Source organism: Balaenoptera borealis (assembly GCF_965194805.1).
Source record: "Balaenoptera borealis genome assembly, chromosome: 1".
Lineage (NCBI taxonomy): Eukaryota > Metazoa > Chordata > Mammalia > Artiodactyla > Balaenopteridae > Balaenoptera > Balaenoptera borealis.
Genome location: NC_138860.1, coordinates 111,470,885 through 111,489,371, shown reverse-complemented (window position 1 = coordinate 111,489,371; position 18,487 = coordinate 111,470,885). Strand labels below are relative to the sequence as shown.

Genomic DNA, 18,487 nt, shown 5'->3' with positions numbered 1-18,487 from the left:
AGGGAGGGCCCTCCAGTGCGTCTGCCTTCCTGCTGAGAACTAGACTAGAGATTGTCTTCCTTCTCCTGAATCCTCATCATTTAGCAAAATACCCCCCACCTGTGGGTATTCCATAAATATTTCTTGAATGAGTAAATAAATGAACAAATGAATGAGCAGAGTCACTGAGAGGGGACTGGGCAACAGGCAGCGGGGTTCCTACAATAGCTAATTTATTTGCCAGTCCCTCTCTAAGGCCCTGTATAGCTCCACTTCAAAGAAACCAGTTTCAGGCCTTCCTGCCTCACATTCCTGGTGGGTGAATCACTTGTTTCTTCTGGGTAGGTGAGACTAACACCTCTGGTTCCCACCTGTACTTTTCATTTCAGTGTTGACCTCTCACCCTGGCCTGGCCTTAGCTTAAACGTTATTTCCCCGGAGCAGCTATCCCTTAATGCCCTCACTCTCCTCCATCTCAGTTAGATCTTTCCAACATACCTCTTATGAAACTCCATTTTCTTCATCGCACTTAACACAATTTCTAGTTCTATCCATTTGTGTGATAATCCATTCTATGCCTGCTTTCTCCACTAGATTACACACTCCTGAAAGAGAGGGGACCATGTTTATTTTCTCATCACTATATTCTCAGCACCTAGCACAGTACCTTACATATAGCAAGCACTCAGCAAGTATGTGTTACATGAATGAATGAGCACATTAGTGAATGGATTATATTTGGAAGGAGAATTTATATTAGGTTACTAAGTGGGGATGGAGGATAAAGGTGAGAGTCCAAAAGCCCTACCCCAATCAGACCTTGAACACTTCATGAGTTTGAGATCCTAGAAGGGGATGAAGTGGTTAGTAATCATAAGTAATGTGCATTTTACCTTTGGAAGCTAGATAGCACTCAAGACTCCTGGGAGTACCAGTAATTTTCTCTTCCATACCCAAAATAGCAACTTTTCCCACTTCTTCAGTAATAAATTATTCTTGGTCACCAGGAATCCAAACCTCAGAAGGACTCTTTTCCTCACACCACACACCTTCACAATGCTTCTTGCTAGTTTCTTCCTTTCCATGCCCATGAGGGCCATTTGATCCAGTGTATTAGTCAGCTTCCTTTCTATTGCAAGTTACAGAAATTCAGCTCTAATTAGCTTAAAAGCAAAAACCAGGAATATATTGGATCATGTATCTGGGAAATTGATGACCGCCACAACCCCTGGCTCACAACCTCCTCATAGCAGCAGAGAGAACTCTGATTGCACCCTTGAGACCACTCCTGAATAGGTCCCTGTTGGGGGATAGGGGCAAGACTCTGATTGGCCTGGCCTGGGTAACGTGCTCAACCTTGTAGACCTTGTGTGGAGGGTGATACAATCACAGAAAGAGCTCCTCAAGGAAAAGAGGAATTGTGTCACCAGGATGAGCTGAGGAAGCAGTGACAGATAATCAAGAACAACTAAATATCTTCTTGCAATACACCCTGTGCCAGGTGCGTGGTAGGTCCTTCACCTACATGAGGCAGGATATACAGGGGAAATGAGGATTTGCTATGGAATCATATTGCTTCAGTCCAAATCCTACCTCTATTTTTTACTAGCTATGCTATTTTGGACTAGTTAATCTCTCTAAGTCCCATTTTCTTGTGATAAAACAGTGATGTAAGACACTCAATAGAATAGTATTCAGCCTTAAAAGGGAAGAAAATTCTGGCACATGATGCAACATGGATGAGCCTTGAAGGCATTGTGCTAAGTGAAAGAAGCCAGACACAAAAGTATAAACACTGTGTGATTCCACTTACATGAAGCACCTAGAGTAGTCAAATTCACAGAGGCAAAAAGTAGAAGAGTGGTTGTCAGGGCCTGGAAGCTGGGAACGGGGAGTTATATTTTAATGGATATGGAGTTTCACTTTGGGAAGCTGACAAAAGTTCTGGCGATGGTTGGTGGTGAGGGTTGCACAACAATGTGAATGTACTTAACGGTATTGAACTGTACACTTAAAATAGGTTAAAATGGTAAATTTCATGTTATCTGTATTTTACCATAATAGAACAGTGATGTAAGGATTAAATGAGACAACAGGCGTAAATGTGAAATATTATTATTCTCATAATAATCCTTAGAATGAGGTATAATCTCTATTTTTATCACTGGTTATATGGAGACTTAGAGGTTAAGTAACTGGTCCAAGCCCACCTAGTTAGAGGGTGTCCAAGCCAGACTCAAACCCAATACTTGACCCCAGAGCCCCTGCTGTTTTCTACTATTCTATGCTTCTTCCCAGCACACTGCTTGCTAACTACTATCACCTGATTAGTATTTTAAATGCTGCTTTATGTCAAGTTCCTGTTTAACAAAACTTTAAGAGGTTTACTCCTGGTCTAAACCCCAAATGCCTCCTCCTGGCACAATTTTCTTTGCAGTCTGACCCCACTGACTTTTCTAGCCTCATCTCAAGGTCTAGGCCCTGTTTTACCCTGCCCCATGTTATCTGTGTCCATAGCACATACTGGTTCTCCTGCTGGGACAGTATTGAAACTCTACCCACCTTTCAGTGCTCAGCTCAAGACCCAACTCCTCCAGGAAGCCTCACCTAACTGAAAAAGAGGCATAGTCAGTTCTTCCCCTTAACTGACATAGTGTTTATTATTTGAGAGCAACACACCATGTACTGCTCCATAAAAATGATGACTTCAGTTGTTCATTTCTTATCTCCATAGTGGACTGTCAGCTCACAGAGAGCGTGGATTGTGCGGGTTGCTTCTTTAAATTCCTCTCAATGTTAGTTTAGTGTTTTGTATTGAGCAGTGACTTGAAGACACAGTAATTTTTTAACAATGCTGATATAGGAAATATGATTAATGACAACTAGTTAGCACAACCATTATTTGGATTGAAGAAAAACATGTATTATTTTCTTTCTTGTTAGAGAAGATCCTGGAACTTTTCCTTGTACTTTTAGGTCAGTTCAGGACATAATGTTTCCTAGTCAGCATGGAAATAAAAAGATTAAGCCTGGTTAAAAAAAAAAAAACAAACTGATCTGCTGGTGGGCCTGTGTGAGAGGTAGATGTCTCTGGCTGATTAAATTCTGAAAAACATAAGCAGGCAAAACTATCTACAAGGCAACCAGAGACGAGGCAGTGGTTTTTTTGAGCACATCTCAAAAAATAGAAAAGGTCATTTCAGGTTCTGCAAATAGTGCTTACCGTGCAAATACTTCGGTTTCTACCTAGGTGCTGGAAATGTTAATCATGGTGTCTTCATGTCCATAAACCATCTAAATGATGCTGTCTTTTACCTCCAGCCACTGCTTAATGGCCAGTCTTCTGTGGACCATGTAAAGGATCTGCAGAAGTTCCCCAGAGAATCATGGTCAAGGTGCTAGAAACAGCAGTCTGAGCTGATGTTCAGCAGAATGCCCTAATGAGTATCTCTCAGTGGTCATGTGGTTTGTTCTGATTGACTTGTTCGTGTTCTTTAAGTATTTTTAATTTCATCCCTGGGCAAGGGGAACAGCACTGGAAGTGCAGGCTGTTCTATGTGGTAGGAGCACAGAACATCAATGAGAGAATGACAGAAGATGAGGCAGGAAACATATAGGTAAGGACCAGAACTTGAAAGAATTCAGATCAACCATTTGGGCATATAAGCCACAGAGAATTGTTAGGAGAGTACTATGAGCAGATGTACATTTTCAAAAGATGAGAGAGACTGGCTTTAGAGTGGATCAGATGAGCAATGATGAAGACTTGAACCAAGGGCTTGGCAGTGCCAATGGATAGGAGGGGATGATGTAAGAGATATATTTTGAGTTAAAATCGACTGGGTTTATAATTGGATGGAGATAGTGTCTAAAGGAGTCAGAATCTGAAATGCGAATTTTCTAATTGGTGGAACATGCCAAGAATACACTGAAGTTTCATGTTTATTTTCACTGCCTTCCCTCAAAGTTCAGGGAATAAATTGTGGTTGATCATGCATAGGATACGTGAGTAGGGCAGTTGAATGTGAGGTTTCTGGCAACTCTTGAAAAATGCGGTCACCCCATCTGACCACATTTTGGTTCAGTGAGAGTCTAGACTAGAACAACAACTCATTTAAATTTGTATGAGTCCAGGCTTGCCATGACTGAAGGAGATACGAAGAATATTCTGAAGGCTGATGGAAACTATGGACACAGCAGCCAGATGCCTTCAGATGAGGCCATTTCCTAACCAACTTATAGGACATCATGTCCTCTTCTTTGCAGTAGCTGAGCCTGGGTATCAGTGGGATTGCTACAGCTTTTTTGGATCTTTCCCTACCTACAAGGCAGTCAGGCTGGAAGAGCTATGATGAGAATGGAGAGCATCTCAAGAGTTTGGAAAGCCCCAAAGGAGTGACTCTGAGTTATTTCCCCAGGATGGAACAGAAAATCACCCTGCTGAAGCTTGGGTTCACAGAGAGGAAAAATGTAAAAATGTTGGTTTTTTATATCCATGGTGATATCCATCACATCCATGGTGAATCCATCATATCCATGGCCATATCCCTTATGACTACCTTCTTTAGTAGTACTTTAACTTTGCTTGTCTAAGTAAAGGAAAATATAATAAACCACTAAGCAATTTGAAATATTAGTAGATTTTTTTATTTCATCTGGATTTAGGTCTACAATTTTCTAACTCAGGATTTTCTTTTGAATGATATTTCTTCAAAGATAGAAGTAATTTCTCCTCTCAGTGAGGACCAAGACTAAGGTATCCTTACAGTTTTAAAACTAAATTATTCTTTGGACCTGCAAAGAAGTATGCAGATGTTGTAACCTGAAAATAACCTTGGAATTTTCCCACACTCTAACAAATCCCTAAACTGCCAAATGGCTATGTACCAACATTTCCAGATACCCCTGGGAACACATTTGAGAATGCTTAGTACCAAAGAAAATGTTAGGGAAATATATACACACTCAAAAAATAGGAGTTCACACCAAAAGTGCTCTCCTGTTACAAGGGAAGTATCTCAAGTATAACATGATTATATACGTATGATAAATTATTTATACAATATTAAGATCAGTTGTAATTTAGCTTTCTTGCTCACAAGTTAACATTTTTATTTTACTAACATGTTTAAAGCAACAACAAAACAAAAAAATTGTACCTCTCTTCATTTGTTCACACATATTCCCATTTGATGAATAGAAAACAAAATTATTTGTGTTCTATCTTTACCAAAAGGAAGACAAAGAGATAAAAATATCTTCATTTCTTTTGTTCTTCTCTCCCTCTATTATGCTGGTCTTAGCCACACCCAATCCCAACATGAACCCAACTAAAATCCTTCTTCATGCCTGCTCGTGAGCAGCTGAGCGTGGATGAAAAAATCACCCAAACTGCAGATAGACACTCTTATAAATTCTTGGCTGCTTCCTCCTCTGTAGGACACTCTGTTAAGCCAGCTCTTCTACTTTTTTTAAAAATTAATTAATTAATTAATTTATTTATTTATTTATGGCTGCACTGGGTCTTCGTTGCTGCATGTGGGCGAGGGCTTCTATTGTTGCAGAGCACGGGCTCTAGGCACGCGGGCTCAGTAGCTGCGGCTTGCAGGCTCTAGAGTGCAGGCTCAGTAGTTGTGGCACACAGGTTTAGTTGTTCCGTGGCATGTGGGATCTTCCCGCACCAGGGCTCGAACCTGTGTCCTCTGCATTTCCAGGTGGATTCTTAACCATTGCGCCAGCAGGGAAGCCCCTCTTTTACTTTCTATTACAATGATCTCAAACCCTCACTGTCCTCAAACATCTGATCCTCCATGCCTTACTGTAAATGGATGACTTTGGATAACATTTCATACAGAAAATATAGGCAAATCACAGCCAACACCCTAAAGGGATTTTATAATGGAACATAAAGTGACTGTAAATGTTGTCCTTAAAAGTAAGTACATGAGAATAACCAAGAAAATGAGAAAAACAAAAGCAACAGGGGCAATATTGCCCTCCCAGTTATCAAATAAACCATAAAGCTACTATCATTAAATCATGTGGAATTGTTGCTGCAATAGATAATACATCAATGGCACAGACCAGAGGCCACATATTAGAATACAGATAGGATAAAGGTAGATTTTACAACATTGGAAGGGTTATAATGTTTAACAAAATAGTGTTGGAAAAATTGGCTGTCCATGTGGGAAAAAAATAGTTTTATCTCCCCTTCTCACCAATTTAAAAAATTGGATACATTTAAAAAGCTGTAGGTTAAATACAAAATAAAACTATAAAATTAATAAACAGAAATATGGGAGAGTGTTTATGATTTTCATAATGGGAAAGTCCTTACAAAGCAAGACAAAATCAAGAAATAGACCCCAAAAAATGGACAAATTGATTATAGACTATCACTGACAATAGACTATCATTGGTTATCATATGTCATTGTGTACACTGACCTTGGCCTTTAAAGAAGCCTATCTGGTAATATCTATCAAAATGTTCCTATTCATTTACTTATTTATTTATTTCCAAGATTCTCTTCCTTAAAATTATTCACATCTGTAGACAGATGTTCGTTGTAGCACTGTGTGAAACTAAAAAATTAGAATCAATTTCACTGTCCTGCAATAGAGGGATGCTTTAAATAAATCACAGTACATTCATATGGAAAGCTACAAGCCTTTCTAAAGAATGAGGTGGATAATAATGTATTGACATAAAAATCCCTTCAACAGAGAGAAAGAGAGAAAAAAAAAATCAAGTTTCAGAACACGAGTATATATGATCACATTCGTAAAAACCAAAACCAAAACAAAACAACTTTGTGTGTGTGTGTGTGTGCATACTTATTTAAATGCACAGAAAATGCTTTCAAAGGATACACTTCAAATTCAAATTGTTAATTCCCAATCCTCCTCTGAGCTGGGAAATGGGATTTGGAAGGATGGCAGGTATGAAGGAGAAATTTTAGTTTTACTGTACTACTTTTGTTTTGTTTGAATTTATTACATAGAGCATATAATCAATTATACTTTTAAAACTTAATTTAAAACGAATAGAATAGAAGTTATCAGAACCATTGCACATAATAAAGACAAACATTATTTCATTAAACTATTGTTTTCTGAAACATTTGTCTCAATTGTATGTGTGTAGAGCACATACTGAGTCCCAGTGTGTAAGATATATTTCTTACTGGAAGTTGCATCTTTTTTTTTTTTTTTAATTAATTTATTTATTTATGGCTGTGTTGGGTCTTCGTTTCTGTGCGAGGGCTTTCTCTAGTTGTGGCAAGCGGGGGCCACTCTTCATCGCGGTGCGCGGGCCTCTCACTATCGCGGCCTCTCTTGTTGCGGAGCACAGGCTCCAGATGCGCAGGCTCAGCAATTGTGGCTCACGGGCCCAGTCGCTCCACGGCATGTGGGATCTTCCCAGACCAGGGCTCGAACCCGTGTCCCCTGCATTGGCAGGCAGACTCTCAACCACGGCGCCACCAGGGAAGCCCGGAAGTTGCATCTTAAAAAACGATTTAGGTAACATTACTCTCATGAATTCTTTTCATCAGCTTCCAAACATAATCTACTATCTTCCATCTCTGAAAATTTCCCCTGATCTTCACACATCCATCCAGCTCTTGTCTTGTTGACAAAGGCTTGTGAATGAGTGGTCTGCATTTGAAGATGCACATCCCAGTCACTTCTCAACACACCTGCTCTGGTTCTGCCATCAATAACCTTCCTGTGGAGAGATCTTTCACAGCCCTTCACCTTCTTTGATGTCTCAGCAGTAGTCTACACTAAGGATAGGCTACTCGTTCCTTCTTCATACATTCTCTTTTAGCTTCTATGAGAATGCACTCTCTCCTGCTTTTCCTTCTGCCTCTTTGCCTACTCCTTCTCCTTGGGTGGCTTCTCATTTGTGGGCCACCTGACCCTGAAATGTTAGCATCCTTTGGGGCTGGTCCTGTGCCCTCTTCCCTCCTCACTCTCTACTCCCTCCCTAGGCAATCCCAACCATTCTCATGTGAACAGTAACCATCTGTGTTGTTCCCCACTCTACACCCACCCAGCACTTAACACAGTACCTGGCATACAGTTGGTGCTAATGAATAATCATTGACTGAATGAATAAATGACCAAGGGTCTCCTGACTCCTGATCATATTCAGTCGTTCTTGCTGCCATGAATCTTGTATGTTTGTATTTAATTGTTTTAAAATAATTTTGAAAGGAAAAGTGCTCCTGAATTTAGGAGTGTAATTTTAAATAATTTTCCTAGGCAAGAGCACATTGCCAGCCTTTACCCCCTATTAAACAAATGCTAGATTTGGTAAATTAGAGAATGACACAATAAGTTGTCTAATTATTTCTATTGTTTTGACTGCTGGACAACATATACACATTTTCAACATTTGTAAGACATTTGTTTCTGAACATTTCCATCTGGCAAAGCATTGATGCTTTTACTTTTTCTTGCTATGATAGTAGTACTCATGTGTAGTCCTCAAGAGTGAACGTAACTCTTTGTCATTCCTCTCTATGCATCTTTGAATCCATAGTGGATTGCACGAGGCCTGGCACAAAGTTTATGCTCTAGGTCTATGGATTTGACTGAATTCGAATTATTTTGATTATGATAAAATATCTTAGAAAAATAATTTTTAGTAATTAATGCTTAATAATGCCCAAATGATAATAATCCTTCTTAGTTTACAAAATATTTTTACATAGATTATTTGAGGAATTTCCCTTCCCTCCCCCGCAAAAAAACCCCACTAGAATATAGGGGAAAAGATACCATAGTAGTAGTGGTAGAAGCAATTTACCCCACAACTTCTTCCCCTACTTCACCAGAGAAATTAAGCAGTTCATCTAAGGTCTTGGTCTGGGTCTCTTTCAATTAGGTCATGACATTTCTAATTATAATTTGCTACAAAAAGCCAGGTGGGGCATTTGGGGATTGCATTTCTTAATGCTACAGAAATACATAGTTCCTCAGAAAATAGGATGGAAAAATAATGTCTAAGATCTACCCTCTTTTTCTGCAGAGAGATGGTATATAATAACTGCTATCAATACTAAAGCCAAGGCATGTCATCATCTTCTTTGTTTTCATTTCTGTCAGTTGGGATTGTATCTTCTGCCCCATTTCAAACCCTCCTGATCCCTTCCCTTACTCCAGCTGCTGCTGCAGGAACCCGTTTTGAGTAATTGTCAAAGGTACAACCTGATATGGCCTTTCCTCATCCTGCACCTTTTGCTTTCACTTCCTCCCCTGGGGTCCACTTGGCACTCACATGTGTGCAGCCCTGAAGAGATGGGGAGTCAATGCCTAGCGGGCCACCCTTAACCAACAGAGGTACAAATCTCTGCATAAGTGCTCCCCCTTTTAGTTCCTCAGGGGACTGTTCAGAGATGCATTTCATAAGGCTTCTCAGAAGGTTGTGTGACACTGAGCACCTGTCACCCGCAGCCCTGACCAACACATACTTGTACTGGCCTTCCCTCCCTCCTTCTCTCTTTCATTCCTCCTCTTCCCAGTCCTGCTCCCCAGAATCACATTTCCAAATGTACAACAGGGGTGCCGTGCATGCAAGCCTTTGGCTCAGGCTCTGGTTTGGTGTGAACCCAGGCGCCAACTGGGGTGAACCTCCTTCTTTTAAATATTACTGTATGCTAATACATCCTAACATTTGCTTCACACTTTCAGGTATTCTATTTCATTGTCACAACAAACTTATGAGAACAATATCTCTACTTCTATTTGGTAGATGAGGAAACTGAGGCTCAAAGAAGTTAAGTAACTTGATTAGGGTCACATCAGCTACAGAATGGTAGAACAGGGATTCAGCATAGGTCTGCCGAGGGGAGGTCAGTTCCTGCTTCGCTATGACACAGCCACCTACCATCAAAATATTTGCAGAGGGCTTTGCTCTCAGTGCCTACCACTCTGGAAAGTGCTGTTTCTCGCTTATCAGCTCTCTGCCATGACACTCACAGCTGTTCCAAATACATCCACGTTGTTTCCAGCCTCAGATACATCATGCGTAGAGGATTTTTTTTTTTTCAAGAAGTTTTGTTATGAAGGAACACAAAGGAATAGAGCAGTAGCTGGAGAGGGAAATGTGGGTCAAGGAAAGGGTTTTTGAAGGTGAGAAATATTTGAGCAGATACCTGTGCTGAATGGAATCACCTGGTAGAGAGAAAGAGCTGGATGATGCAGGAGAGAGAGGAAATAGGTAAGAAGGGATGAATCCAATAGTAGAAGTAAAGAGACTGGTTTTTGGAGGGATAGGGTCAATTCTTCTGTTATAACTAGAGGAGAAAAGAAGAAATTCCAATAGATAAGTTCAGGTCTCTAGGTAAGTTGAGATCTGCCTTATTAAAAATACAAACCAAAAGGAAAGGCCCTTCTTCTGATCCTACACTGCATACTCCACGAAGGCAGGGGCTATGTCTGATTTGTCTACTGCTGTATCCCAATACTGACCTTTTAGAAGGTTCTTGATAAAGATTTGTGGCTGCTGAATAAATAGATGTAAATAAATTATATACTTCCCTTCACCACCAAAAATTTCTGAGACTAATACTAAATCATCAAGAAATGGATTAAAAGAAAAGTCATGAAGCAAGAAATTTTAGTGAGTTGAAATAACCCACAAATAAGTCACTCTTCCAACCTTTGCTATTTAATATGGGTAAATATACACACAAGGTCCAAAAAATCCAGCTGGCTAGGTATGGGGTGGTAAAGCCCTTACCTGGCAGCAGTACTTGAACCAAAAAACATGGGAGTTGCAGTAGCCAGACAGCTCAAGTTGAGTTAGCAGGGGGATGGAAACACTGAAAGAGGAATGAAATCCTGGCTTCCTGTACCTGTTGAGGGAGGGCGTCTACGGCCAGGGGAGATGGGCTCCTGCCTACTTTCGCTGGATGGAGTCTTGTAGTGGTCTCCAGGTGCCACTCTTTCAAAGGAACAAGCTGGTACGTGTGCAGGGGAAAACAACCAGTCTGTTTATAAATATACTTGAAACATTCTTACATGAGGACCAGTGAAGGAACTGGGTGTGTTTAATTCCAGCAAAAAGACTCAAGAGGATCATAGTAGTGCTTTTTCAGTATGTGAAAGGCTGCGACCTTTCCAGCACATTCCCTCTGAAACCTCGAAGCCAAGCATTCTTTGACTCACTTGGGCCTCCAATTGATTGGCCCTACCACCTTTTCACTATCTCACTTCCCTTGTTGGCTAGCTCAGGTTACATAGGCCAACATGGTAATCACTTCCTTGTTTATACCCTCAAATTTCTCACTCCCTCTCACCTATCCAGTGCTCGCTTCAGGGCTGAAGGGAGGTTCAAGGCCCAGGCATGGCACTGGACAGCTTCTCATGGTCCAAGACCTTTCTTTCAATTCATGACTGTTAGGAGGGAAACCTCCTTCCCCATACCTGCTGTTTTCTTCCATGTGGGGGACATGAATTAGTGTCACACTCCTGGTCTCCTTCTTTCCAACTAGCCCTCTCCCACTCTATCCCCACCAGATAGCATGATGTACCTCACTGGTGACTTTGGAAAGAGAAATTGGACCTGTGCCAGGTGCAAACACACCTTCCTTGCCTCTCTCTTCTCAGCAGTTAGTTGCCTACAGGGGGTCACTTGTTTTCTGCCTTTCCTCTTCCATGCTGTAAATTTCACACAGAGCCCCTTGGGAAGGTCTGTGAAGGTCCATCGAAGCTTAAGCCTGGGTGGGTAGGCCTGTGTAATTCTGGGGTTCAGTATATCGAAGTTCATTTAGTTCTTAAATCAAAGCCACGTTTTCCAACTGCTTCTTTCCTCCCTCCTGAAGGGAGTTTGCCACCTTCAAAGAATATTGATTCCCTCTGTTCATAGGGCATGAGAGCTAATGACCCTACTGGAGTCAACCTCCCCCTCCCGCCTCTCTCCTCCCTACCCACCTCTGAGCCTGACCCTGGAGAGAACGAGCCCTGACTGCAGCTACGAATACCTGGGACTTGGTTAAGTGTGACACAAATGTTTGTAGATCAAATAAAATAATAGATGCTATATGTTTTAATGGAGAGCACATGTGAGGAGTGGGAGCAGAGGGAGGCCTGAAGTCTGATGGTTTAATCTCAGTGACCCAACAATACCATCATCTTAAGTGACCGCAAACCTTTGCTGCCTGACAATCCTCACCGATTTCCTCAGTCAACTGACTCTCCCATTCTCCAAAGACAGGTTTTCGCTGATTCTCTGTCTCCTCAAGCCTTCTCACTTTCAACTGTTGGGCTTGCTTCTTATTTTACTTAGAAAATAAAAGCATAATAAGAGAGCTTCCACAGACGTACCACTAAATCTATCAAATGTCTGCATCTGCGTCCTTGCATTCTGTGTGCCTCCCGTTGCAAGGCTCCTTCTGTAACTGTCTGTGTTCCTCTCCAAGGCCAACACTCACCTGGGCCCTGGCTCTCTTCCGCATTCTCCATGCAAGTACCTTGCTCTTGCCATTGTCTCCTCTCCTGCATCATCAATTTCCCTCTCTCTACTGGCTTATTTGGATAAATATGCAAATATTCTGCAATATCTCCCATCTTTAACAAGCAACCAAACACTTTCCCCTCACCCCATATCTCCTTCCAGCTACTGCCTCATTTCTCTGATTGTCATTATGATGAAATTCCTTGAAAAAGTTGTCATACTTGCTGTCTCCACCTCCTCTTCCCTCATTTTCTCTTGAACGTACGTACTCCAGTCAGGTTTTTCTCCCCATTACTCCACTTCCCCCTCACACAGATCTCAAGATAACCAATGAGCTCCATGTTGCCATATCCAGTGGCCTGTTCTTGATCCCCATTTTGCTTGACCTATTAGCATTGTACAAATCTGATCCCGCCCTCCTTCTTCAAACACTTGCTTCATTAGTTTCTAAGGCATCATTCTCTCCAAGTGCTTCAGCCTCACTGGTTACTCCTTCTCAACCTTTGCTGGATGCCACAGCTTCCTGAACTGTAAATGGGAGACCTCATCCTTGCTCCATCTACACCCCATTTGGTCTGTGGCTTTATACACCGTCTGTTTGCTGATAGCCTTGGCCTCTGCCCTGAAGACTTCACCCTGTCAACATATCCTCCTAGATGTCTAATGAGCAGGTAAAACCTAATATTTCAAAATCTGAGCTCCTGATCTTTACCACTAAGCCTGCACCTCCCCCAGACTTTCCCATCTCAGTACTTGTCAACTTCATTTTTAGCTGCTCTGGGCAAAAACCTTGGTGACACAGAGCTGGCCGTGGCTCTCAAAGCCTTGCATGGTGCGCCATGTTCCCCCTCATCCTATCCCTCCCTGATCTCACCTCCTATCCTCCTCCTCCTGCTGTTCCTTACCCCAGGGCCTTTGTATTTTCTGCCTGAGATGCTCTTCTCCCTAGTTATCCATCCACATGGCTTGCTTCTTCATTTCATTGGGGCCTTTCCCCAAACAGAATTATATCAGAGAGAACTTCCCTGACTATCTAATGCATGATATAAGCCCCTCTTCCTCCCCACAATCACCTCATGCTTGATTTTTCTTCATAGCACTTCTTCCCACCTGACAGCACACTTCGTTTTGTTTAAGGCATTTCTCACCACTAGAAGGTAAGTTTATGAGTGCAGAGCGTTTGAACATTTTGTTTACAGCTCTCAACCCTAGCAGTTAAGAGTGCCCAGAGCGCAGCAGGCACTCTGCTTAAGAATGAACTCCTAAGGAGTGAAAGTTATTCAAAAGTGCAGTGGCTGCTTGGAGAGCTGCTCATCAGTGTCACTGGAGTGGAATGGGCACACAGCCAGCATCTGAGGGTTTGTCGGGCTGAGGGTGAATATTTGGGTTTACTGAACCCAAGACTCCGGCTACATGAAATTGTGCCCCCTGAGGTCATCAGTACGTCCCTGAACACCAAACCCCAGGTCACTGTCAATTATTACCCTTATAGACCAGGTTTCCTCTCCCCTCCCTCGGCTTTGGAGGCAGCACTAAACTGGCTGGGTCCCCTGCCCCTTCTCAGAGCACCCCACTGACCTCTTTGCTGTCTCCTCTTCCTCCTGTTGGTCCTTTAAATGGAGGTGTTACCCAACATTGCTTTTGACCCTCTTCTCTTTTAAAACTCTCTCTAAACTCCTGTTAATCATTCTCTTTAGATGGTATCAATGCATGAGAAAGATTAGCAAAATGGCTAGAAGGAATATTTTAAAAAAGCAAAACACATTTTGCTTTGCATTGTAATAAGTCCTGATTTTGGTTGAGAAGACCTAGGTTTGAGACCAGCTCTGTCACTTACCAGTTTTGTATCCGTGGGAAAAACTCCTAACTTCTCTGGGCTTCCATTTCTGCATTTACAAAATGGGGATAATAATGTCTTACCTTACACATATTACCTTAATGTATGAAATTTGAATGATGTATTTGTTTTATAAAACATAATGTTTTATAAAATATAACTTGATCTATAAATACAGATTCTATCATGACAGACTGGGAAAAAAGGGTCATTGAACTATTTTCTACAGGGAATAATAATTGATGTGGGGAATTGTCTTTTTATTTCTCTGTATACCTGTAGGGAGAAGGTTGTATGGGCCCAAGGTTGCCATTTAGGCCCCATGTCAAGACCCGATCTAATCAGTAACACACTATAACTGCCCATGGACCTAGTATTGAAACCACAAATAATCTAAAAATATGCAACCAACAGATCGAGCTGAAATGCTTCTTTTGCCCAAATCAACCAGGAATTCATTTCACTCCTAGAAGTTAACAGTCCTCAAAATCTTCATTGACTTCATTCACACCAGCCTTGCCTGTTTGCTTATGGTAGCTGGAATCTGGCTGAATTATCCTCCCAGTAAAGGGGGCTCATGTGGGATTTGAGGCAGGCACATCAGCACATTCCTATATAAGGGAGGGGGAATTACAACATATTCCAGGCTCAGCTTTCCTTTTAGTTGCAGATCAGACAAGGAGCACATCTTAGTTTAATTTTGTTCATTTGCTATTATTGTTTGTTTTATTTTTCCTCCATGACATAGAAGTGTGCACCTGGAGGGAAAAAAAAAATCCTACCTGCTTTACAGTTGGTTCTATGAGAAGCCAAGCTATTTATTAATAGTAGAAAATATTTTAAGCTGCTCAGCTGAGATTTTAACAGCTCTTGTCTAATCGTTAACATACAAACCTCCCTAACCAGAACATTTGTGAGGGATGACTACTTCACAGGATCTGAAATCAACCCTTTCCCAAAAAGCCTGTTAAAAATTACACATTTGGAATTTTGTCCTAACCTGACTCAGCTGCTGCATTCCCTTTTGATATTTCCTGGGGGAGGGTGGTAAACAGCCTTACTCTGTTTAATCCAGCACGTTTTTAAAAAATCTGGTGTCATATTTGAGTACTTGACGAAGGGAGGGTGACCAACCATCCTAGTTTGCCTGGGAATGAGGAATTTCCCAAGACGCAGGCTGAGCTGATCACCCTGGAAAGGTATTCCTAGTCCAAATGACTCACAAGACAGATGAGGAAACTGAGGTCCAGCAAAATGAAAGAATTTTCCCTAATATCACATAAGTAACTAACACTCACTGCATTGCTGACACCAGGACCCAGATCTCTTAAGTCCTAGATCAGGGCCCCACTGACCCACTGTCTTTGTCCTGGCAGTAAAATAGGGGTCGACTATGAGGAAGAACTTAAGTTTGATTACTGGCTCTCGGGCATTTGACTGCTTTATATAATTCACATGTGACAAAGGAAAGCAATAATCCAAGTACATTCTAACCAGTGATCGTGGAGATGCAAAATTTCTAAAGCAAAGTAAAAATGATCACCACTTGTACACCCATGTTTACAGCAGCATTATCCACAATAGCTAAAACATGGAATCAACCCAAGTGTCCATCGATGGATGAATGAATGAGCAAAATGTGGTATATACATACAATGGAATATTACTCAGCCTCAAAAAAAGAAGGAAATTCTAACACATGCTACTGCATTGATGAACCTTGAGGACATTATGTTAAGTGAAATAAGCCAGTCACAAAAAGATAAATACTGTCTGATTCCACTTACATGAAGTACTCTATAAGTGGATTTTCACAGATATAAGATACAAATACTCTTAGAGTATTTGACTACTCTAAGTAGTCAAAATCATACAGACAGAAAATAGAATGGTGGTTGCCAGGGGCTCTGGGGAAGGGGAAATGGAGAGTTAGGGCTTAATGGGTCAGTTTTGCAAGATAAAAATTGTTCTGGAGATGGATGGTGGTGATAGTTGCACAACAATATGGATGTACTTAATACCATTGAACTGTATACTTAAAAATGGTTAAGATAGCAAATTTTATGTTATATGTATTTTACCACAATTTTTTTTAATGAAAAAAAATTTAAATACTGATTACAAAAAGCTCATCTATTCCGCTGGTGCTGTATTTCTGTTAAGGAGTTCTGCAAAGGGCTTTGCAGTCATTTATTAGCTAGGGATGTTTTGTCAAATCAAACCACATTCTTTAGATAAGGAGTTTGGTTTGCTTTGATATTTAATGACCTTCCTTTTACCTAGGGCATAGAATTTCCAGATGTGTAACACCCTTAACACCTAGCAGGACCTCACAGCCTGGCACATAGCAAGTGCTCTATAAACATTTTTAAAATAAATACAGAACAGCGGAAGCTAACATCGATTTTGAACATTTATTCAGAGGTGGATTTACCTTGAATCTGATGAAGCTGAAGCTTCAGGTCCTCCCACTTTAACAAGTCTTTCCCAGACCCTGGGAGGGGCCTTAGCAATGTATTCATATAAAACTTGCAAAAGTAAGATTTAGCTTCTTTTTATTTAAGAGGGCCCCCAAAGTTATGTAATCTTCAGGCCCCATAAAATCTGGACCTGCCTTTGTACTTCCTGCCTGTCTAAGGACTCTGCTAATTACTTTCCATGGTCACCTCTTGTTATCTCCACTTCTCAGATAAGGAAACAGGATAACCTGACCACAGTTACCCCACTAGGGAGTGATATGCAAGGATTTGTACCCTGATATTTGAGAACAACTTGACAACTCCACTGATCACTAGGAGAGGCCAAACCTGACTGCAGTCCTAGTTGAATTAGTTGTGTACTTGGTAAATACTGTGACCTTACCTGATGTAACTGTACTGACAGCAAGGATGGCTCATCTTCTAAAATAACCTATGATTTGGGGAAACCACTTATATATAGGCTTTTCCTGCCCCTACCTCCATTTAATATTCTTGTTTAGTCAATGGAAGGGAATTTAGGAAATGAGGGAGGAGGGTGAAAAGAGCGAGACGGAAGAGGGGAGCGACAGGAACGGAGATGTAATCTTGTATCAAGGAAGATTCTCTCCACCCTCTCCCCAGCTGTTTTCCTTTCTTTTTGAGGGACGTGCAAGGGTGCTTTGTGACTTGGAAAATTCCTCTTCTGTTTTATCTATTATTTGTATTTGCTCTGTCCCCCTAGGATTTCTACTCTGGAGGCCCTATTTCTAGTCTAAAAGATCTACAAGTCAAAGGTCAGAAAGGAATCTTTCCTGTAAACATCCTCTGGGCCACTCCCGGAAAAGGTAACCAGCAACCACTGCTTCCTGTCTTTATTCTGATTCTTGGAGCAAGTAATACAATTTTCTATTCCTCTAAGATTTCTTGGGGCCAACGGGAAAACAGAATCGAAATGTCACAGGATTGAAAATTTCCTCCCACCGAGGATGCTGCCTCTCTTCAGAGCCAGATTCTCTGGCTTAGAAATCTCTCCCATGCGCAGCTTCCATCAAGATACTGGGCCTAGCGCTGTGTCCGGCACTTAGGAAAGCTTGCCCATGGACCCGCACCTCTCCAGAGAGGTGCTGCCATCAACCTAAAGGCAACACCACCCACCCCCAGTTTCCTGCCCTGATTTCCCTTTTTCTGACTGCAGTACAAACCTTAGAGTCACTTCTGCTGATTCCTCCCTCCCCTCATATCCCACTAATCACTATGGGTTTTCCTCCCCTGTTAATGCCCAAACTCATTCTCCATTTTCCATTTTCTCTGCTGATACTTTGTTCTCTGTCCTTCTGTTCTTGGGTCTGGGATATTACAATTGCTTTCTGACTGGATCCCCTGCTTTTAGAGTCACTCCCTTCTAGAAGTGGATTTATCATTTAGCTAATAAATCCTCAACTCCAGGATGCCTTCCTTGCATAGACAAACCCCTTTCAAGTGCTTGTACCTAGTTTTGTATTTGTGAATTTATGCTCCTTTTCTTAAAGAAGACTCCCCAAACCACATAAGCTTTCGGTCTCTCAAAACAGGATCTTCCTCATCCCCATTAACTTTGCACTCAGATGTCAGATGAACCTTTTTTTTTTTAATAGACTTTATTTTTTAGAGCAATTTAGGTTCACAGAAAAATTGAACAGAGATTTCCCCTGTCCCTACACAAGCATTACTTCCCCCACTGTAGATATCCCACACCAGAGTGGTA

The 18,487-nt window shown here is 41.4% G+C and overlaps 1 long non-coding RNA gene across 1 annotated transcript; it reads right to left on the bottom strand.

Moving 5' to 3' along the window:
- Window positions 1-775: 775 nt before the first annotated feature.
- LOC309626413 lies at window positions 776-17,490 on the bottom strand. Its single transcript, XR_014243173.1, has 2 exons — window positions 14,026-17,490; window positions 776-7,488 (listed from the first exon to the last, which is right to left on the bottom strand). It is a non-coding gene; the product is annotated as an uncharacterized lncRNA (long non-coding RNA).
- Window positions 17,491-18,487: the final 997 nt, after the last annotated feature.